A 24,205-nucleotide genomic window follows, 5' to 3' on the forward strand; every position below is an offset into this window, starting at 1 on the left:
TTTTAAAAGCTTTTTAAAATTGAATTTTGTTTAGCTTAGCACAATGACACATAACTAGTAATACACGGTGATTAGCCAATTTGCAAGTAATGTATCAGTAACATGAAAATATTTTCAAATAAACTTTACAGAACAAGCAATTGATGATTTTGTGTACGAATTCATTAGAACTTATTATGTATTTGTATATATTAGAAATGGATATTTGCATGAGTTAAGAAGGACACAATATACAAGTACATAAAGACATGAACTCACAGTGTATCAGCTCGGAGAGCTAATGATTAGTAGAAATTCCAAAACCAACTACTTACAGAATTCTACATTATGATCCATATTCAATTACATATATTACACAGCGATTAACAACTATTCAATATTATATATAGGCAAGATTTATATATACAGAAGAGTGGAAGAACGAGAACTGTAATGACATGACCTCCACAAAATAATTTATCTTAAATTATAACATGCTAGTAGGCTCAGATACACGATGCATGTATTTGTATTGAAAGGGAATACATTATTTTATAGGAAAAAAGAGAAGGAAATTTGTTACATTTCTGGTTGTTGTTTGTTTAGCTTAATGTCCCTTGTCAGCACTGAGACTGCATGAGACCTGGATTTGAAGTTTAAGGTGTAATACAAATCTTTGTAATATGTTTAAGTTTCAATGGTCTTTGACCAGGAATCGAACAAACGACACGTGCGCTAGACACTAGACTAGCGTGGAGGACTAAGGTTCAAATTTTTTCATGATATTTCATGTCTTCTGTGTTTGTGATTAAATTGAATCAACGAAGTAACAGTATTCATTTCACTGTACATAATGAAAAATTACATTTTAAGTTATATTGCTCCATTGCACAACGTAAAATATAGAAATGTCATTTTAACTTTTATATAAATTGACTAGAAAAGAACCACATTGGTTATTATCTATCCAAATCGACTGTCATACCTTAAATTAAACCTATATTAAAATAACGGATAATATTTTAATTTTGTTTGTTGATTTGAGTGCTTAATTTGTACTTACATCTATAACGCCCCTATTTCCAGTGACAGTACAGTAATTCATTATAATGTGTGATTAAAACTCTGTTGATATCTGTTTACCTTACAATTTGTTAAAAGTAAATTCGTAAAACAAATTATGAATTTTGGACGTATGAATTCCGTTGAATACTTTAACATTGATTTTAGCTGAAATTAAACCAACAAGTGGTTCTGAAAGTTTTAATCGTTACTTTTAAGAAATTACTGTCATCTTCGTTAGTTAAATAAATGATTTCAACGAAACCAATTATCATTGTTTTAAGCTTAACTTTTAATGTTTGTGTAGCGTAACTGAATACTTAAACATGTACTGCTAAATTTTAATTTTTCTCCTATGGACTAATCGAAGAATGTATTGTGTCACTAAAGGAAATACATATTTTTCACGGAATATATTCTGTTGCCCCTTGAAGCAATGTAAGATATTAGAAAATTTGTTCACTTAGTAATGTAATTAACCTACCAAAACTTTTAAAGCTGTGGTATTATTACGTTTGCAAATATAGCTAACACAATACATAACACAAATAAATGTAACAAGCAGGAAAGAAACTGTTATATTATATGGTAGTTCCATGCAACAGAAACATAAAAATCACTTGCATGTTTAAAGTTTATAGGGAAATGCAGCACATGGCATAGCGGATTACGTTCTTATCTATCAATCAGCTGATATATGTTTGATTCTTTATTAAGTACGCTTCTATACCTTTTCGTCAAAGGAACAAATATTTAATGTAGTATAGATATGGTTAGATTCTGTTAATTTTTTTCTTAATTTTGTTCTAAGAAATAATATAAGTATATATATATGATTCTAGATCAAAGGTAAGGGTGTTTCTAGATTTTTCCATTAATAAAATAGAAAGAAATTTAATTCCAAACTAAATATACACGTAATTGAAACGAAAGTAACAAGTGTCCACCAATTTACTCAACCAGAATTTGTCTCTCTGCCTGTTTCACTGTAACCCTCGTAAAACTTATTCGATTTTAACGAAATTTGGTAAATGTCTTCCTCCAATCTTTGAAAATGATTTAACCGTTTGATGTTGCAAGAATCTATCAAATATGAAGAGGTAAGAGGGGAAAAATCCTCTTCATGTCAGGAAAGTAGAAGAAGGATGAATGTTACAAGTGTGACCCAGGAGTTTGGTGTTGCTCACAGCAATATTTTATGTCCATGAGGAACATTCCGAACCACAAGCAGTGCTGTGCGAAAGATGCTGGTCGACCAGGATCAACAACTTCAGTGAGGAACCACTACATTGTGAAATAGAATGTAAGATATCGACGTCAAACAGCGAGTTCAATTGCGAACTCATTGAACAGGACTAGAAATTGCAATATCTCTGTAGCATGTCGACTGCACAGGGATGGTCTTTTGCCAGACGATTATTTCTTTGCATTCCGCTGATGCTCACATATCAATGGCATTGTTTGGGTAGTACCAGGAACATCAAGACTGGTTCTAGTAGGAGTGGGGATCGCATTCTATTTTCTGATGAGAGTAGATTCAGTATGAATAGGGATTCTGGATTATACTCATCTAGCAAGAGGTGGGAATACGGAATGAATCCAGGAACATTGCCAAACATGGTTATTTTGGTGGTTCGGCATTTTTCTGTGGGTATAATATTGCATATTTATAGAGACCTCCCAATTATTCAACGCAGTACACTCACCGGACAACGTTTTGTGACACTATATTCCCTCTCCATGTGCGTACACAGAGGTTCATTCGGCAAAATCTTCTTTATCGATGATAATGTGCGACCGCATCGAATAGTGCAGGGGGCAGAGCTTATGGAACTAGAGAGCATTCAACGAATGGACTGGTCCACCTATTCTCCGGACTTTAATCTCATCATACAAGTTTAGTTTGTTATGGGGAGTGTCTTGTAGCATGTCCAGATACACTAAGAACCATCAAGCTATTTTCAATACCTTTGGTGGAATAATGAAACCCCATTCCACCACTCATGACTAAGTTCGTGAGTAGCACGGCAGGCCGTTGCAGGAAATGCATTGCTGTTCATGGTGATTACACTATTTCTTTTGAGAACTATTTCGCTTCTGTAATATTAGGGGGAATCATGATTCCCTGTGCTTTCAATTTAAGTTATTGTTTCTATATAAAAGTGTCATTTTATTATCCTAAACACGTGTTTCCTTTATTGTTTCCTGTATCATACTGTTGCACTATTTTCTATGTATCGTTCATGTTTCATCAATTTATAGACATCCTACTTGGGAGTGACACAAGATGCGAAACTTACTTCCGTCCTCAAATTTGTCAGTATAGTATTTTATTTTTATAATATCAACAGATGATGATGCGGCGATTTAATAAAGCTCAATATTTTAAATGTTGTACCATTCTGTATATTTGGGCACTACAAAAATATTTTGGTTGAAATTTGATGAAATAATTTAATCGTTATTGTATTGTGTTGGTAAGTGAAATTAGTGTAAAGGTTTCATACTTTTTCCCCTTAACTTGAATTTAATAGTCAAAACCGGATAATATTGTTTTTTCTCCATCTTGTACTGAATCTGGGGCGGTTGAAATAATGCTAGGTATGGATCAGGACAGTTTCTAAAATGCATTAAAGCTGCGCCCCACATCCTTTGGAAATTAGGCTTAGAATTAGGAATTAGATTTTTGAACTTTCGGCATCTATGGGCATGTTAGCTTGTCACGTATGAGGAATGACGTCACTTGGCGATCACACTGTCCGAGGAAATTGGAGGAAGAAATAATTGGGGAGGAAGGAAACGGTCTGAGACCTATATGTTAGGTACCATCCCGGCATTTGCCTGGCGTGAATGAGGAAAACGCAGGGAAACCTAACTCAGGATGGCTGGCCTGAAAAGACTGTACTAAATCTATTTTGCGGTGTTTGCGCAACGTTGAATTTGTTGTATTCTGTCCAGTCAGTTCTGTCCTTCCTTCGCCTGGATTTCCGGGGAGAATCTCAAATTAAGTAGCCCAGTTGTTAGGTCGCCACCGCAGCGATCGCCGCGGAAATCATGTTAACGCAATCCAAATTCGTTGTTGCGGGGGTAAATGCCTCACGTGAATTTGATTTTCCGATTAGATTATACATACTTGTTTATTATTATCGTTGGCACATTCTACGAAAGCAATATTACACTCTAAACACAAAATTGATACTTCGAAATATCCTTAACAACAAACTTCCATGTGATATTATATTATCAATAGATTAAAATCATATGACAAAATTGTACATCTAACATGGAACAAAGGAAATGAATAGGTTAAAACCTAACGTCTTTTAATAAATTTTGGTAAGTAAATAGCATTTAACAATAGCATCACAACATTCATCAATGTTTGTAGTACTTGCAAAATTAGATGATAACGTCACAGTTAGTGCTCTCAAACGGGTCGGGTCAGCCCTAGTCGGGTTACAGGTCGGGTCGGGTCAGTTGGGTCAGCTCGAGTCGGATTACGGGTCGGGTCGGGTCAACTCGGATCGGGTCAATCGGGTCAGCTCGGGTCGAGTTGTCTGGTCGGGTCAGTTCACTTTGGTCAACTGAGTTTAGGTTGGGCTAAAACTCGGCTGGAGTCGAAAGCTATTGTTTTTCACTAGCTGCCTAATTAAAAATAGCAATTTTCAATTGATTTTATAGAAGCCATAAATCTATTTTGAACACTTGCAGCTAGTGTTTTTATGGTAAATGCTTATTTTTGTGCTTGTGTGTACTTTAATTTTTAAATGTGGAAGATTGATTTTACCAATCGACTGTAATATTAATATCTACGCCAATATGGAGTCTGGATTTAGAACAAAACTAGAAGCTGTTTAAGCAAGGCCAAAAGAAAGATTGGATATGGACGACTAAGTCCAAGCAGTGCTGCGGTGGCTCAGTGGTAGAGGATTCATCTCTGGTGCATGGTGTCCATGGTTCGATCCCAGCTTGTGCTAAGTGGGCTTTGTGGTCGAGAAACGCCGTGTAGTGGGTTTTCTCGAGGTTTTCCTGTTTCCTCCCACTTTCTTCATTCCACCATTTCATTCATTTCTCATGGTCACCATATCCCTTAGCCTCGGTGCAGAATCGACGGACCTTAAACTGAATATTTCAATTTATTTCACCAATCCGAAGAACATCGATACAAGAATAAGATAAAGATTGGATATGCATGACGAATTGCATAGTAATCTTGCTCTTGGCCTTGTTTTGGTGATCACGAAGCAGCGATGAGCATATTTTCTTGCTTTCCGTATAATATGAAAGATCATAATCAAAATCACACTTGGTCTTCATTTGTACCGATGAGGCGAGCATTCTTGGCTCTTGTATAGCATGAAAGACCACCAAAACTACGAAATGCAGGACCAAGACTTGACTGTGCAAGACAAAGAATAAGACGCAGTATTGATGATCAAGACCCAGGGAGCGAATTGTTTGAATTTCATTTGTTGGGCTGAAAGTGATGAAATAAAATTAGTACTTTATAATTAATTATCATACTATAGTTTTAAATTTTAAATTACAAAATTCATATTATGTATCTTCTTACATGCAACTATATATACTGTAAAATAGGTTTTAATTACCGAGAAAGAAAAATCAAAGTGGCACGAGTCTCGGAATCATAAGAACCTATTTTGGAATGAAAGTTGAAAGGTTGGAAAAAATCACAGGTGTTCTCCCGTTTCCTCAACCCTTATCATTGTAGTTAAAGATTTCCTTTTGTCTCCGCCAAGAAACTCTTGCTACTGCCTTCCGAGAAGACCCCCTGCCGTCCGAGCAGGTGAGAACACTGACCGTGAATAAAAATTTCGTCACATAGAACTAAAGCAAGAAAAAAATAAATTTCTCCCACGTCGGACACTGGTATCAGTTATAAAAAGAAATAACCAAACCTCAAAAGTGCCAAATATTCATTAAGATGCATATACAAATCCCCCTCTTGATCTAGCTAGTGGTTAACGTGTAAGACTTCGGTACGCGTGGTCCGGGTTTAATTCCCAATGGGAGTGCATTTTGGCGTTCACCCAGTGTCGTGACCATAGTGCTATCAAACGGGTCGGGTCGGGTCAACTCGGGTCGGGTTGTTGGGTCGGGTCAATCGGATCGATCACGGGTCCGGTCGGGTCTGTCAATTCAGGTCACGGGTCGGGTTGGGTCGGTCTTCAACCCGACCCGACCCGACCCGTTGAGAGCACTAGTCACAGTGACATACATAATAGTGAACAATCACATTAATAGCCTGATAAGAAAATGGAGATGTTTATGGGTTATAATAGCAATATTGAAAAGTGCATAGTACATATTGCTATTTGTAATTCTTGTTTACTCTACAAACGCACTTTATTAACTCTTTTCTTCATTTAGTTCCTGGCGATAGACTCGATCAATCGTGCAATTATTCATACATAAGCATTGCTATTACTATTATATCTTATTATTATTATTATTATTTACGTAGTTTCTTTTTCTTATTCTTTCAATTAATAATTCATTTACTATATTCATCATTACAACTTATTTTTATACTTTATAACTTTCGTCATATTTATATAATTTTTACTCCATTTTATATACCGCTTACGCATGCTTACATATATCATTGCAGGAAGAGATTACTGATTATACTTAATACATATTTTACAGATAATCAGAAACAATTAGCCAGTGATCATGAGATGACAAAACAGATGAAACTATAATTAGTGCATTCTACGATTGCTGCTATCTTACGCACATAAACATCTTTGCATGCATGATACCACGTATATCACAGCACGTACATTATTAAAGTATGCCAGTTCCTGAATTTTGCTAGATATTAATTTCTTTCAGCATGAACATACTGCCGTGACGTTGATTGCTACAAGTAATACCAAATTGAGACATACTGCGAATTTTGTCAATAATTAAGTGGTTTAACTATTAATCTTCATTTTGAGTGGCTACTGAATTATGAGGGGAAAGGTTTCCACCCTCCGTACCTGCTCTTCTAGTGAACCTTCATCTTAAGTGCCATCATCTTCCCAAAATATAAATTAAAACATATATTTGGAAAACTTACAATATCTGAAGTTGCTTCGTCTTTTGAATTATGTAATTGAATTACTCCTGGATCGTATTATCTCTTCTGATTGCCTTACTGGTGGTTTAAAATACTTTGTTGCGATCAGCAGAATGAATGGTTATATGAGTATTTTTTATGTTATTTACGATATCTCTATTCACTTGTTTTTATTTTATATTACAAGTTCCTCTTCTTTTTGAAGTGCAAATTTATTTTAATAGCGTCATTTGATTTTCCATTTGTAAAAATCATAACTTTTGCCGAGAAGATATATGAATAATAATATAGTAAATTTGAATGCTACACAAATAACAGCAAGAACAAAATGATCTGTAATGAGGGCATGAAATGACCGGTGCATTACAGTTTCCCCCTTCATTAATTAAAATTTTAATGAAAGGTTAAAATTTTCTTTGTCTACATCACCATTAAATCAAGTAACTCGGGTTTCTTTAATACAAAATTTCCTTAACAGTTCTAATATTTCGTTACGTGGTACAAAATCAATCCATGGTATATGCAAATAAATTAATAACTAAAGAACAACTACTAACAGCAAACAGATAAACAATAATTAACAATTAACAACACATTTCGAGAAACGTTCTTGTTGTTTTGATAATTGCTAAACATGAAAACAACATTGAAAACTGGTCTGCACTTTTCCCGGTAGTGTATCGATCTATCTTCTTTGTTTTTCATTTAGGAGACATCAATCTTACTTTGCCTTTATTCACTCGTTCGTTTCTCAACTCGCACTTCAAACCATCATCCAATTTCTGTCTTTCGGTCTCAGTAGCAAACTTTCTTTTTCTTTCTTTTACGTATTCCTGTCTTTCGGATTGTTTCCTCATCTTTTCTCCGTACTTTCTTTACTTGATCACATCGTTTCATCCTGCCTGGTAACACAGTCTTTGTGATATAGCACCTCGCACTTTTTGTTTTCCATCTCTTCTTCTTCCTGTGTGATTGTTTCTTTCTTCTTTTCCGATTCATTATTCTCTTTTGTTTATTCTTTTAGTAAATATCTGTTTCCTTTGACTTATATTTTCCTGCTTCATCTGTTTTTGTTTCCTTTCGAGTGTCAACCTCTTTCTTTGTCAAGATGTTTTCTTCGTCAAAGTTCGATTTCATGTCACAATTTACTTCTTCAACACCAGCGTCTTCTTTTGACTTACTATCAACCTTTTCATCGTATTTTGCTTCATCTAGTGTAGTTTTGCTGAGTTGTTTGTCTAAATGGTCATTAATTTGTTTACCAACTTCTCTCATAAGTTTCTGGTTCTTCTGGGTTTGGGTCGTAAACATGACTGTGTCTTTCCCCGTTTCTCCAGATTTCATTTTCAGTTCACCTATAGAATTTTCCAGGTTTTCTAATTTGTCACTTTCACATGTGATTTCGGTCTCCACTTCAGCAATATCTTCGTTCATCACAGCTCCATCATCCTTCTGATCAATTTGCGTTTCTGTAGGTATATTATTCATCTTTGATTTCAATTCGTGATACTGTTCCTGTAGCGGTATTTTATAGTTATGAGATTCTTGACAATATATTTTAAGACCATCTTCTGACGATTTTCAATCATCCTTCAAGGAACTTATATCACGAGCTATTAGAACTAACTGGTTTAAATTGGTTCTCAAATCCAGATTTATATGCGTTTGATCGACGGTTTGGTTTACATTTTCATTTCTGGTTTCGTCATCTCCATGAAATATCTCTTCCGAAATAACACTTACTGTAAAGTTGAGTTCATCCTCATTTTGGCCTCCTTCATTTTGTTCTTCGCCATTTTCTTCTACTTTCTTTTGTATTTCATCACTACGTTTTAATTCATTTTGTCGTTTACCATCTTGTTTTCTAGAACAATGCATGCAATACCAAGCGGTAGTGGACATACTTAGAACGTCATAAAAATCCAAATTAACACATTTCCAATGGTACCTCAAGTTACAATCGTGACATATAATGGAGCCCAGTATCTTTGTAGATTTTTCCATTGAGCTGTAGTCACTACAACAACCGTACCTATTACTGTCTTTCACTTTATGGCTAACGGTCGCAGTTTTATTTTATTTCTCTTTCATGGAAAGTTCTTCCATGCCTTGGTAATTCTGGAGGTTAGGTTTCATCACTACATTTTGTTCGCACTTTTGCGTTGCGGTTTCCACGGAATCTTCTACAACTGGAAACATGGTTTCGTTCTCTTCTTCTTTAATCGCCCAATCTTTACTACACTGATTCTCCACAATATTAACAGTGTCCTTCACTTCTGTTCTTAGCATATCCATTTCCCGGGTCTTGTTATTTGCTAACGTCGTCATATCGCTGGAAATTCTTTTCATGTCTTGATTCATGCTGTCCGTGTTTTTATTCCGGTTGTCATTGTTCTTATTCACGTTGTCCATGCTTTTATTCATGTTTAACTGTAGTTGAGCTATTTGCTTTACGAGTGTCTGGATCATATCATTTGATATTCCTCCATTGTTATCAGCCATTTTTTGTTCGCTGTCATTACTATTACTACTTGCTGTTTCAATACTTCCACTTGCATTTATTATTTTGATATTCTCATTACTTACAATGTTACCGATATGTTACCAATGTTATTTCTCTCCTGATTCCTTTATTGTCACACTCTCCATTAATATACTAATATCTTTTGCAGAGTTACGTTGACCTGTCACATCTTCAGCTTCTGCTATTTCTTACACTTGACTTCTATCATCATCACGTTCCACTTCCATCATCTGCTTAGATTCTGGTTCCGCTGTTTGCTTTGGAGATTCAGGCTGTTTGTTTAACTCACTTTCGTCTCCATTTTCAATATTAATATACACTTATTCTTCTGTCAAGTTTTGAATGTTACTATGTCTTGGGTTATCTTTCACTTTCTGACACCTTGGGCACAGCCATTGTACCTTCTTCCCACTCAAATACGTGTACTGTTCATCTTCTAGTCCGATACATCTGAAATGGAATCATCCATTGCTCACATCACAAGCAATAATCCTTTCCTTTATATCAGTATTTCGTTTGACCGATTTTTCAGTCAACACAACACTTTCATCACAACACTTACACTTAATTGTCCGTACTTCCGTTCTCGACATAATATTTTCATATAATTGATCCAGAGAGTTTCTCCTTATCCCCAACGTTTACCACTCTTCACAATTAAAAGTTAGGTTATCGTAATGAACATGCTAACACAGATTTCGTGCCATATTTTATAATTTTAAAACTGTATTCCTATACTATACTCAAATTCACGCGATCATATTATCTCCGTCAGCCACATTGTTATTTCGAAATTTCATACTTACAGGATGTCTTCTTTTACGTGTACATTATTATTTCATACTCCAAACTGCTAAACAGTATACAGAAATTGCGATTTTTAAATTTTAAGTTTTATACGGCGCAGTCAGGCAGGTGTGAACCGTTATTCTCATAAACACAATTTCTATAAAATTTTAAATTATGGTAATTACCTCGTAAGTTCCCCGTATTGCAGTTAATTATTCCTGTTTTCACTTTATTTTGCTATTTGGTTTGCACTAAACAAAATGGCAGAACTTAACTTCACACCCTACAATAATTTCGAAGTACCTTTTCACAATTGGCTTCAACTTCATCCTGGCTGGATGTCGTCATTTTGTACTAAATCTATTTTGCGGTGTTTGCGCAACGTTGAATTTGTTGTGTTCTGTTCAGTCAGTTCTGTTCTTCCATCGCCTGGATTTCCGGGGAGAATCTCAAATTAAGTAGCCCAGTAGTTAGGTCGCCACCGCAGCGATCGCCGCGGAAATCATGTTAACGCAATCCAAATTCGTTGTTGTGGGGGTAAATGCCTCACGTGAATTTGATTTTCCGATTAGACCATACATACTTGTTTATTATTATCGTTGGCACAATCTACGAAAGCAATATTACACTCTAAACACAAAATTGATAATTCGAAATATCCTTAACAACAAACTTCCATGTGATATTATATTATCAATAGATTAAAATCATATGACAAAATTGTGCATCTAACATGGAACAAAGGAAATCAATAGGTTAAAACATGACGTCTTTTAATAAATCTTGGTAAGTAAATAGCATTTGACAATAGCATCACAACATTCATCAATGTTTGTAGTACTTGCAAAATTAGATGATAACGTCACAGTGGCATACATAAGAGTGAACAATCACATTAATAGCCTGATAAGAAAATGGAGATGTTTATGGGTTGTAATAGCAATATTGAAAAGTGCATAGTACATATTGCTATTTGTAATTTTTGTGTACTCTACAAACGCACTTTATTAACTCGTTTCTTCATTTAGTTCCTGGCGATAAGACTCGATCAATCGTGCAATTATTCATACATAAGCATTGCTATTACTATTATAGATTAATATTATCATTTATTATTATTATTATTATTATGAAACTATAAGTAGTGCATACTACGATTGCTGCTATCTTACCCACATGAACATCTTTGCATGCATGATACCACGTATATCACAGCACGTACATTATGCGAATTATTAAGGTATGCCAGTTCCTGAATTTTGCTAGATATTAATTTCTTTCAGCATGAACATATTGTCGTGACGTTGATTGCAGCAAGTAATACCAAATTGAGACTTATAATGCGAATTTTGTCAATAATTAAGAAGTTTAACTATTAATCTTCATTTTGAGTGGCTACTGAATTATGAGGGGAAAGGTTTCCACCCTCCGTACTTGCTCTTCTAGTGAACCTTCATCTTAAGTGCCATCATCTTCCCAAAATGTAAATTAAAACATATATTTGGAAAACTTACAATATCTGAAGTTGCTTCGACTTTTGAATTATATAATTGAATTACTCCCTGGATCGTATTATCTCTTCTGATTGCCTCACAGGTAGTTTAAAATACTTTGTTGCGATCAACAGAATGAATGGTTGTATGAGTATTTTTTATTTATGTTATTTACGATATCTCTATTCATTTGCTTTTTTAGTTTATATTACAAGTTCCTCTTCTTTTTTAGGTGCAAATTTATTTCATTAGCACCATTTGACTTTCCGTTTGTAAAAGTCATAACTTTTGCCGAGAAGATATATGAATAATAATATAGTAAATTTGAATGCTACACAAATAACAGCAAGAACAAAATGATCTGTAATGAGGGCATGAAATGACTGGCGGATTACAAGGCTTTTACACTTTTTCGACCGAGTACGTCTACTGGGAATCGAACTTGTGACTAAAGCGTTAGCGACTACGATACGCAGGGCCACTTCTTAAAATTAAGCGTCACTTACAGATACCTTCAAGAATCGGTTGTTATAATCATTGGCCTAGTTCTACTGTGTCAATCAGCTTAAGACAGGATGTTTTCAAATAAGTCAAACAGCTATTTTGTGAGGACAGTTTCGAATGACATCTAACATCTCGAATTTGAAGTTGACCTTTGACAGAATACAAGAAACGAAGAACAGTACAGTGCACTTAATTTATGAGCAACGAGGTTATATAGAGCGAGACTTTTTATACAAGGGTATTTTTCGTGTCGGTAGGTTTTCACTGGGCATTTTCTTCAATATTATCACTCCACCAATTTTTTCATCATACGATTGCCTTAGTCATCCATCTTTCTTATCCTAAAGCGTATAATCATGGGACGTTAAACTGAAAGGTTTTATTACATTTCAATGGCTATTTTGTTTGAACCTCCATTAGCTCACCAAAGAAAGGCCACGTGGGGTGACGAAAACAGGAATAAGCTGAAGATTTAATTGAACATCTTCCATCTCTAATAGCGATAAACAAAATACCATTTAATCATCATGGAGTAGAGAGCGTGAAAAAATCATGTCGAGTGCAATTGAAGCGCCCAGCAAGTGTAAACTACGTGATATAATTTATTCTGTCCAGCGGAAAGTCATGGCACAGCGAAAATTCATTTTCGAATAGGAAAGGATTATGGCAGGAATGTTATAAGTGTACACGATTGCTGCACGACGAGATAAGCCAAGTACATAATTAGTACACTGATCTAGTTATAAGCAAAAAATCATAAATCTTAAGTTAAACTCTTAAACTTTTGTAATATATTTACTGTAGCGCATCAGAAATCGAACCCAGGTCCATGCTTTTCAAAAGAAATATCCACTACACCAACAAAGACATTTACCTTACAGTGTATGTGTAATTGACCAAATATTCTGTTTATATACATGAAGGAACTGAAGAATCCACTAGTTTCATTGCTTTTCTCCCTCTACATCATCTAATTGCGTTGGAATGTGTTATGTAATATCTGTGACAAGGAACAATGAGAATAACTGTGATGAGCATTTTTATTTTTCTGTTTACACTCACCATAACTTGGAAAATTTATCTTGTACTGTAAGAAATTAAGCGATAGCGAACTTTAAATGAACATCAAACATTGTTTTCCATTATAATCTCACAGTCGTTTTCTCTATGCGTTAAACTATCATGCATGGTTTTTCAAGAAGAAACCAATTTAAATCTCATCCATTGATTTTGAAAGTAATAAAATTTGTAATTTCAAAAAAAATGATACTGTACAATAATCATGTCACTGCAATTTTCAACGAATTCTCTTGCATAATTTTCGTGAATCATATAATGTAATTCTCAAGCGCAACTTTGAAAAAAAAAATGTAAATCTAAAATTGATGCTGTACAAGATGCACGTTACAGAAACTTTCGACAATTTCTTATGTATATTTTTCTAGAACAAAGCAATTTAATTCTCATACATAGTTTTTTTTTTTTAATTTGAGATACGTTATTCAACATTTGATTCATTCTTCTAAGATATTATATAAAGATGTTTCTAACAATGATACACATAAATAAAAGTATCTTTAAAAAGTAAAACTGAACTTAACTCAAAATTGTTAAGCTGCAATTTGAAAAGTAAATAAGTTGACTTTCAGACAAAATATAGAAAAAAATGCTGATAAAGCGCACGCATAATATCAACGTGTTTACGTTGTAGAATTTAAAAATGTAAATTTAACTATTTATATTAATAGTCAACCTATAAGAAAAGTGAGTACCAATCAGAACAACGTTTAAAATATGTTTCTCAAAAAAATTACTGACATCAATAATTTTGGAAGTCACTATTTCATTGAGTCGATACATTTTCCAAGAAAATATGCATAATTGTTATTACCACAATCCTATCAGCATAGACATTAATTACTTAAACATGACATTGTACAGTTGACTCGATAACTGGAAAATGCTTTATTGATTTTTTTTTTTTTTTTTTGTAAAATTCAAAATCAAGACATTGATAGTGATTCATAATAAAGCAGTGTAATTTTTTTCTGATTTATTGGAAAACTTCATTCCATCATACAATTCAAAAATGTACTACACATCGATACAAATTATGAAATACCTTTTCATTGCATTTCTTACTGGTGACATAAATTCATTTTAATCAAGATAGTATTCTTTAAAGCATAAACATGCTTAGCTTTAAAAAAAGGAAGGCAAGTATTCTACTTGTAGCATTTAAACAGTTGGACAGCTGGAGGGGAAAATGCTGATGTGCCAAGATTGAATGAATAAAGTGACGTAACTCAGGCACTATACTTTTCGCGAAAACAGATTCTGAAGCCTATGAAAAGAAAATAAAAATTATATTTACGTTCCTTATATGTGGCAAAACATATCTTGTTGGAGTTTCCGGGATGAAAGCTGAACATTTTTAGCTTTTCTAAATATGCCACTTCCTGCTCATTACTGAAGCTTGGTCTGACGAATTTTTAAACTAGTGCAAAGGTCTTTAAATTGGCTTGCGAATTGAAATCATAACCGTCATTTGATTTGAATTAAACTTCTGCATTGTTCAGAAAGCGAAAGAAATTGCCAAAAATGATATTGAAATTTAAAGCAAAATATTTGAAATACTTAAAAGTAGTCACAAGTTGAAAACGTTGTTCATTATAACCCAAACAATGAGTATAAAAATACTTTGAAGTTACCCTAAAGTAGGTTATTCATAGGAAAAGCAAAAGAGATTTGATTTTTAAAAGAAGCTTTCAACAAATTAGAATATAAAGAGTTTCATATTTCAAGAAAAGTTTTTTTTAAAACATGAACAGCTTCGCGAGTACAAGGTGCTTTAAATCAGAAAGTCAATGTAACCGTGTTAAGTCTAATCCAGATCATACACAACATAATATACACTGTGCAGTGTAAGTCTAATGTGAATTAAGGAGTAACTTCTAATATTATTATAGAAAAGTTTATTAAAAACTTTTATTTATGATGGATATTTCTCCACGTTGCCAAACCTTGTGATAAAGAAAAGAATCGTTTGTGAAGAGGATTGTTAAAAGACATCTAATGTGATAGAAACAAATTATTCTCTAATTATTACGAGTTTTATTGAAAAGGGTACAAGTACAGGTGGTGATGTAAATGAAAAGGAAATCAGACCTATCCTCCTATGACCTCAGTAATTTGAATGAAGAGCATCCAAATCAGCCTCTATTAAACGGATAATTCAATTATTATATTTGGGAAGATAAAACGTTCTTTCTAATAGGAGTAGTTCCAGCTGATCGTTTGGCCACCAATCACTGATCGTTTAGCCACTACAGGGCTACTTTTTTGAAAGCAGCCGAAGATAGTGATATTCTGGGTTTCGATGAAAATGACTGAAACTGTGATCTGTTGTAGATGTTGTGATCCTGAGAAAAAGTCTCAACAGGCACAACCACCAATCACTGACCGTTTGGCCACTACAGGGCCACATTTTCGAAAACAGCAGAAGGTAACGTTATTCTGGATTTCGGTAGAATTGCTTGAAACCGTGATATGTTGTAGATATTGCGATCCTGAGAGAAAGTCTCAATGGACACAATCACCAATCAGTAACCATTTTGGCAACTACGGGGCAACATTTTTTAAAACAGCAGAAGGTAAGAACACTCTGGAATTTTGGTAGAATTGTATGAAACCCTGAAAAGTCCTATCCCACAACTCGAAAAAGGGATGGGGAGAGTAGCGGCAAACATCATTTAAGCACAGACAACACTCAGATGTTCATCTTGCGGAACAAAGGAAAATTCTACAAAGTCTTACACAATTTTTCTCAGTATCATGTCATCCACGACGATAATATCTATACGGATGATAATATCTACAACATACGTATTACGGTTTCTGTCATTTTGATCGAAATTCAGAATATCACTATCTTCGGCTCGGCTGCTTTCAAAAAAAGTGAGCAAACGGTCAGTGATTAGTGGTTGTGCCAATTAAGACCTTTCTTCAGGACAACATCTACTACAACATACCACAGTTTCAGTCATTTTCATCGAAATCCAGAATATCACTATCTTCGGCTGCTTTCAAAAAAGTAGCCCTGTAGTGGCCAAACGATCAGTGATTGGCGGTTATGCCCATTAAGACTTTTTCCCATGACCACAATATCTACAACATATCACGGGTTTAGTCATTTTTATCGAAATCCAGAATGTTGTTATCTTGGGCTGTTTTTTTTTTTTTTTTTTTTTTTTTTTAAGTGGCCCTGTAATGTTCCAACAGTCGTGATTTGTGGTTGTGCCCCTTGAGACTTTTTCTCAGGAACACCATATCTACAACATATCACGGTTTCAAGCAATTCCACCGAAATCCAATTTCCGTAAGCATTGTGCAGAGTCCATTGTCATTTCAAAGGGGGCCGTTGGCCCCTACAACCCTTTTCTCGGAAAACCGACAAAACCCGTATTTCCTACTTCGAAGTCATCTTTGCATCAGCAGAGTTTCGTTTCTTTAATGTGGCCCTTTTATTCAAGGGGACCCTTTTTTGAAAAGGAGCCTTTGCCACCTTAACCTATTTTTCGAAAGAAACAAAAAATACGTGTCGATTTATTTTCGGTCTAATATATAGGTGCCAAGTTTGAAGAAAATCGCATGAGAAGAAACCCTTGTGAAGCTATCTCCTTTACACTTTCACTTTTTGGACTTGACGGGGTTTTGCCGCAAAGTCTTCAAATGCCTTCGTGTTTCACAAATTTATGGGGGTTAGCGTTTCCGCAAATTCTTACGTTCTATCAATTAACATTTCCTGAAAGTGAAACGTTGCTTCATCATTGTAAATTGACTTCTCAAAGAACTCATCCGCTTCCATTAATGCAAGGAAATCGGATAGGAGAAGGACGCTCACAAAGCATAATCATTGTCTTTTAAGGCGTGATCCAGTTACAAATGGTAGGGTTTCATTTTTAAACATTTCCTCAGAACCCGCAAAAGTAGAACTTGTTCACTTTTGTATACTTACTGTGTAATTTTCGCCTATTAAGTTTCAGTTATGACTTTTCCTGCTAAAGGACAAAATTAAAGAAGAGAAAGTGCTAAAGAAAATGGTGTCCGTTACAATGTTTTTGAATAATCCAATTGTAGCATATGTAAGTTTACTTCAACGTCTGTAAAGTCACTAATTTGTACTCGCTGCCATTCACAAACGGACTGGAAATACAACTTTTGAAAACCAGTTTGTGCTGGTATTGAATATGATTAAAGAAATTAAGAAATTAAAAATGGTCAAGCAATCAAACATTTTTTTATCACTTCATATGGATTGACCCTTTAGTGGTCCTATCTTATGACAACTTTCAACTGGATGCTTTCCATTTTTCTGCAATGTGGTTCGTCTTTTATCTATCCGTATGTTCATCTATTTCTCACTCTACCGAGCACTATGTTCTTTTTTCTTCCTTTCTATCTTTTCTTCTATTATTTTTTTGAATACCATTCCGACACAACATGTGTACCTACCAAATTATCTTATTCTTCTTATGGCTACTGTATTATTATTCTTCCCCTATTATGCTGAGTATTTCATCATTTTTAAAAATTTTCTTCATCCATTCCAATTTGAGGATCTTCATAACCTGATTTTAAAATTCTGTAGATATTTTTCTTTAGTAACAAAAAAAAAAAAAAAAAAAAAAAAAATTCATAGAAGAAGGCAGCAATGCTTCTTCTTTTTGAAACTTAATTGTTTTATTAGGAAGCATGTCTTTAGACGCTTTACAAGACAGCGCTGAATTGGGTATAGCGTGTACAGATACACTGTTAAAAATAATTTCTTAAATTTGAGAAACTGTTTCTTATCTGTGCACCGAGACAATATTTTCTTAGAAATGAGATTTAGCAATTCTCATTCATATGGAAAGTAACAGTATATTTTCTCATTCCGCTTTATACAACCTTATCTACTTTTCTTAATTTCTCATCAATGAGAGTTTCAAACTCTTGCTTTTAAGAAAAGATATTCCCGGTGCATAGATAAGAAGTGGTTTCTCGCTCTCGCAGAAAATGCATCTACAGACACAATCGTTTCGATCTACGCTTGGCTTAGTTCTGTCATTTAGTCTGATTTTATGGTCCTTTTTGTTCAAAGCTGCATTCGCATGCCCTAGTAAGTGAGTTAGTAATACGCCTAAGTACCCCTGTTGGTTGGGATTGAAATTGGTGAAGGGCAAGGCGATGAAACTTTTCAATTAATTAAAACGATAAAAATAAATTTTCATTCTTGTCTACAATGCACAATATCATTAGGAGAATTTGGAAGAAGCATTATCATTCGTAATTGGCCCTTGTTCACACAGAATATGATTGACGTTCGATTTAGAGAAGTACTCATACAAATTGAAGCAAGAAATATTTATCAGTTGAGTAGCTCATTAATATTCTTTATGGGAAAGGGGGACACGATGCGTCAATGAAAGAGCACTTGCCTTTCGTGAGAGGTCTCTGGTTCGACTCCAGGCCATGTGAATTTGTGCTAGACAGCATTGTGTTCGGTTTTTTTTTTTTTTTTTTTTTTTTTGTATTGTCTCACTTCTTGATAATTAAGTATTGTCCGTTCACTCTAGGATGGAAGATTGTTTACAAACAACAATTGTAGTGCGAGCGTCAACACCTTGCTTCTCACCCCTACATGGTAAATTCATGGTTGCCAGGCACATGAATCGCCGAACCGAATGTACCTACTTCTTCACAGTCATAGAACAATTGTTATTACTACATAAATTGCTGCTTTTGGGATGGCTGAGATATTAACGTTATGACAAATCGAGTCAGTTATTATGTAATACAATCTTACGTATAATGCACACTCAATTTTGTACAAGTGTTCTTGTTCGAAAGTGTGCGAAAACCTTGTACGCCTGGCAATATTGGAAGCATGCAGCTTGTATTGTAAACAATAAACAGAGAAAGCGAACACCGTTAGGTTCGCTGGACAGTGTTGTTTTCATGATAAGGGGTATCGGGTTATTTCCTCAAGTGTGTTTTCCTCAAGTCCAGAAAATGTGGGACATTTCCTCAAGTGCCTTATCTTGATATTGATCATGAACTAGAAATCCAAGACAGAGATACAAATCTTGGCCAACAACCAGAATGGGGGGATATGATTTCTATGCGTGATAAAATAAATACAATATTGCCACTGGTTGGTTAGATAAAATTTTACTATTAAATTTTAAGAATGAAGGTCTTTTATATCAAAGGACATCTGAATATTCCTAAACTATATAGACTACACAAGCTTTCAATTTAGAATTCAATCATAGCAGTTTTCACGTTTTCAGTATCCCATTTGAATTACGAAGGCAAAACCCTGCATCTGAACCATTCAAAACAAAAGGTTTCTTTAAATACTCAATAAATAATTACAGGCGATATTGTTTAAAATAAACTGTCCTATACGCACGATTGCCTAAGTAAGTCATACTAGTTTCTTGGATTGTGTATAATATAATTCGAATAAGCTGATTGAAGAAAACTATAGTAAATTCTCCAGTATTGAAAACAAAACAATATGGTAATACACAGTGGTCGAGGTGAGACGATATACGGTGGTATGCCATACCGCCTCTGATTTTTCAGTAATGAGGACATACCGTCTCTGGTTTTTTAGTGATTAAGACAATATTTAAATGACCAGAGGCGGTTTGGCACTCAATAGGTATGCTGAGTCAAAATCATAATAAAACATACCGCCTCTTTCTTTTTCTTTTCTTTTTTTTTTTTTTCACTTCGAACACTGGTAATACAGATCTCGATAAAACTGAGTCACGCTATTATTTTTAAAAACATTTATCATTGTTTTGACCAAATAATGTAGGCCTACATGCATCACAAGATCTTTTGGTCTAGTTGACAGAACGAGATACAGGATAGATTTCCTGTAAATAAAACCCTAGGATTGCTACCCATAAATTATTTATTATTATATGTTTAATAATAATGTTATGACCTCATAAATCTATCGTGTTATGCTTAGCACCTAAATATACCATATCAAAATTCTTACTATTCTATTTCTTAGTGCTTCCCATGTTCTTGATTAGTGCTATTTAACCGGGGGTACGCGTACCCTTGGGGATACGCGAAGATGTTTCTGGGGCAATGACGATGCCAGAGGGAGGGCAAGGGGGCGAGCGCCCCCCTGGTGGCTACTCCTGCCCCCCTGACTGCCATCCAGACTGCCCCCCCCCAGACTCCTACAATCATAAAACATTCTACATATAGTATTTTATATCAGTATCATAACCAATCTCATTGTCAAATTGTAGTCTACTTTCCATGCATTTACTATGTGGCAGATTAGTCCTCAAGCTTTCTTCTTTGAGCGTCTGGGTATGCACGCATATTTCTGTTTTCTAATTTAGCGCCTTTTCCGGTAAATTTTAGTTACAGTTCTTTCTTATCAATTTTAATTACTGTGCCTAGCGAACAATAGTAGATTTGGTCGACTTGTTTTCTTCTCATTGGATCAACTTCGATTAGAAACAAAAGAAAGGTAAAACCAATTGCATAACTTGTATGTATTTATCCAGTTTTGAAGTTTTCGGTTTCATATTTTGTTTTATTTAAAGGTTTTATACTTCTATTTCCTGAAACATTATTCTCGGCGTTCAATATTCGGAGGATGGGCTTATAACAGCTTAATTTGCGACTACCAGGGCTTAATTTTTTGAAGGAAAAAAGTTTTGTTTTCCCTTCCTGCAAATGATAATAATAATAAATGTATGGAATTAAATCGATTATTTATTTAGCTCCCAATAAAACGTATTGTCAGAGTGTTGATCTTTAGTTAGTAATTGGTATGCACTAGTGCTCCCTTACTTATTTTGTTTCATAGTACTGACATGATGTCTACCATATTGACTAGAAATGTACGTGGAGCTGCTGAAAAATTCGTAGCCCAACCCAGGAGTGCGCGTGGAATTGTGAAGTTTTACTTCTTTTACACTTCCCCGAGAGTCAATATACTACCTTGTACAGTGCTCCAGTTTTGCAGAAGTTAAAAAAATCTGGAGACTTCCTCGCACCACTGTTCGTAACACTACCCTTATCAGATCTAAAGTTCAATCAGATCTAAGTTTGGGAAATAAATACAGGCAATAGTTAGACGGAGCTAAATCTGGGGAATAAGGATGATGTTCTAGACATTGAAATCCTAGATTATGCAATGCTAATTGTGTTCGCAGGGGTTCGATGGACAGGTGTAGATCTATTCTCTTAAAGGAACACAATTCCTTTCTTTTCATTTTCCGCGGTGTTGAACTTTGAATTTTTCTTTCAGTTTTGTGAGTAATGTAGAGATTCTGAATTAAATATCTGACCGTTGCGGAGGTAGTCTATGAGTACGACTAGAGGTGCGCACGAGACGAGTCGAGACAGGATTTTCCTGACAAAATTCGAGTCGAGACATGGCTCTTCCAATAGAGAAATATACATTTTTCGAGTCGAGACATCACTTTTACAGCACATTTTCGAGACGAGACAGCCATAAATCTTGTCTCGTGTGCATCCCTAAGTACGACTCCATACTTATCCCAGAAGAATGTTGCAAACAGTTTTTCAAACTACTTCTGTGTCTTGAACTTCTTGGGGGGAGGGAGAAATGAGTGCTACTACTCCATTGACTGTTGTTTCTTTTCAGGATCATAGTGGTACAACCATATTTCGTTCATGGTTACTATTCGTGAGCGAAATTATCAGCATTACATTCAAATTGGAAGAAGACTTCTCTTAATGCCGTCACTTTTTTATTCTCCTGACAGATTTTTGGGAACCCATTGTGTTAAGAACTTGCGCATACCCAAGCCATTCTGAATTATACTACCGACGCGTTCCAAAGAAATGCCCACAATCTCTGACACAAGTTTTACTGAGACGGTAAAAACTGGGGAAGGTGGTTGCAGCCAAACCTCAGATTATAATAAGTATATCGTGAGTTTACTATACACTTTAAAAAGTGTATAAATAATAGCTTAAATTCTTTTTGACAGTCAAAAACTGGGGTGGCGTAGGAACCCCAGCCCCAGGTTATATCTACCACTGGCTGAAATGCTGCAATTTTCAAGAATAATGTCACAAATTGCATCCATGATTTCGGGAACAGTCAGTGGATGTAAAGTCATCCTGGATGTAAAGCATAATTTGTTGAGAAACCGCCACGTTTGAACTAAGCCATCACTTCTTCACCACTGTATATAATGGAGGAGAGTCCCGTAGTGTTTCACTGATTTTCTCATTAATTTACTTTGGTGACTATCCTTGGTGGAACAAAAATGTTATAATAGTTGTGATCTGGATGTTCGTGAAATTCGCTGTTTGGGCACACATAATCACTTCAGAGGCCTGAGAAAGCAATAAAAATTTCATTATTAATATGAAAATTTGTTGAAAACATGTTTTTCAAAACCACAGTTTCATCTTTCTACCTAGTACCTACACCCCTTCTGGGTTGGAGATTTTCAGCAGCCTCTCGTAAATTTATATGTAGCATATAGTACTAGACGAATTTGTTACTTGTAGCAAACGCGAAAGTAATTCAATTTAGGTTTCAAAAGTTGCATTGAAAAATATTTCATGTGCAGACGTTACTTATTTGTTAGTTACAAATTTTACTTGAAATAAGTTTATCATATAGGCGTAATATAAAAACAACAACGAAATACACAATCTAAAGTAAGTCAAACATAATAAATGTCATTTTTGGTGTGGAAAATAGCCGCCCCCCGAAAATGTATCTGCCCCTCCTTTGCCCCCCTAGGAACTTACAACTGGCGTCGTCACTGTTCTGGGGGTACGTAATGCTGCCTCTGGGGGTCTGCTGGAAATGTCCGTTGACAGTTCACTGCAAATGAAATTGGATAACTTGTCAATTTGTGACTTTTGTATTTATGCTCGAAAAGAGTAAAATGAAATTAGTGACAGTGCTATTTGACAACTTCTTCCATTCCATCAACATGTGAGAGCTCCTCCGTGGCTAAGCGGTTAGCGTACGCGCCTTTGGCGCGGGAGACCCGGGTTCGGTTCCCGGCGGGAGCTCATGTGGTTCGGATTCCACGTTAATCAGTAGGTCCACGTCTCATATAGCCTCGCTGCTGAAAAGGGACGTTAAACTCAAAATCAACTCAACTCCATAAACATGTGTGTGTGAACAGTGTTTCTCTGCATTAACATCAATAAAAACGAAACAGAAATTGCTTGAATCCAGAATCCGCTCTGACTCTCGCACTCTCGAAGATTCGACCAAGAATAGAGTAGTTGGCGTTCCGGAAACAAGCTCAGTTATCTCATTAACAGGTTAGGTCTAAAGTTACTTTTAGTTTTTGAATTTTTAACATTGTCTTTAGTGTACGAATTATCAGGGAGGATGAGGCGAAAATCCTCTTCAGTAGAACTGAATGTCCCCCATATATTTTTAAATTGCTCATGTTAATTTTTTCGGATGTGCACTTATCCCCCTATAAATAGTGTTTTGATTGACCCACAGATTGTCATTTTGTTGGGTCTCTATTTGTCCCCCTTTTTAATCAACAAAACGTGTATTAAGTTTAATAAGTTCATTTCGATTTAATTTCTCTTAAACAGCTTCAGGAGTACACAATTGAATGGCGAATTGTGTCTAGGGGTAACCGAGAAAAAAGGTTGAATAGCACTGTTTTGGATCACTATGTTCTATACAGCATAATAATGCCTTATTTTAGATTTATTTAAAAATGT

The 24,205-nt window shown here is 35.1% G+C and overlaps 1 protein-coding gene across 1 annotated transcript in view; it reads right to left on the reverse strand.

Annotated features, from left to right (window-relative positions):
* Positions 1 to 24,205, reverse strand: part of LOC145662590 (uncharacterized) — a 155,649-nt gene that overhangs the window by 81,105 nt on the left and 50,339 nt on the right. The window lies entirely within an intron of this gene.

The sequence above is a fragment of the Thermobia domestica genome, chromosome 1, assembly GCF_964235325.1.
Source record: "Thermobia domestica chromosome 1, izTheDome1.hap1.1, whole genome shotgun sequence".
Lineage (NCBI taxonomy): Eukaryota > Metazoa > Arthropoda > Insecta > Zygentoma > Lepismatidae > Thermobia > Thermobia domestica.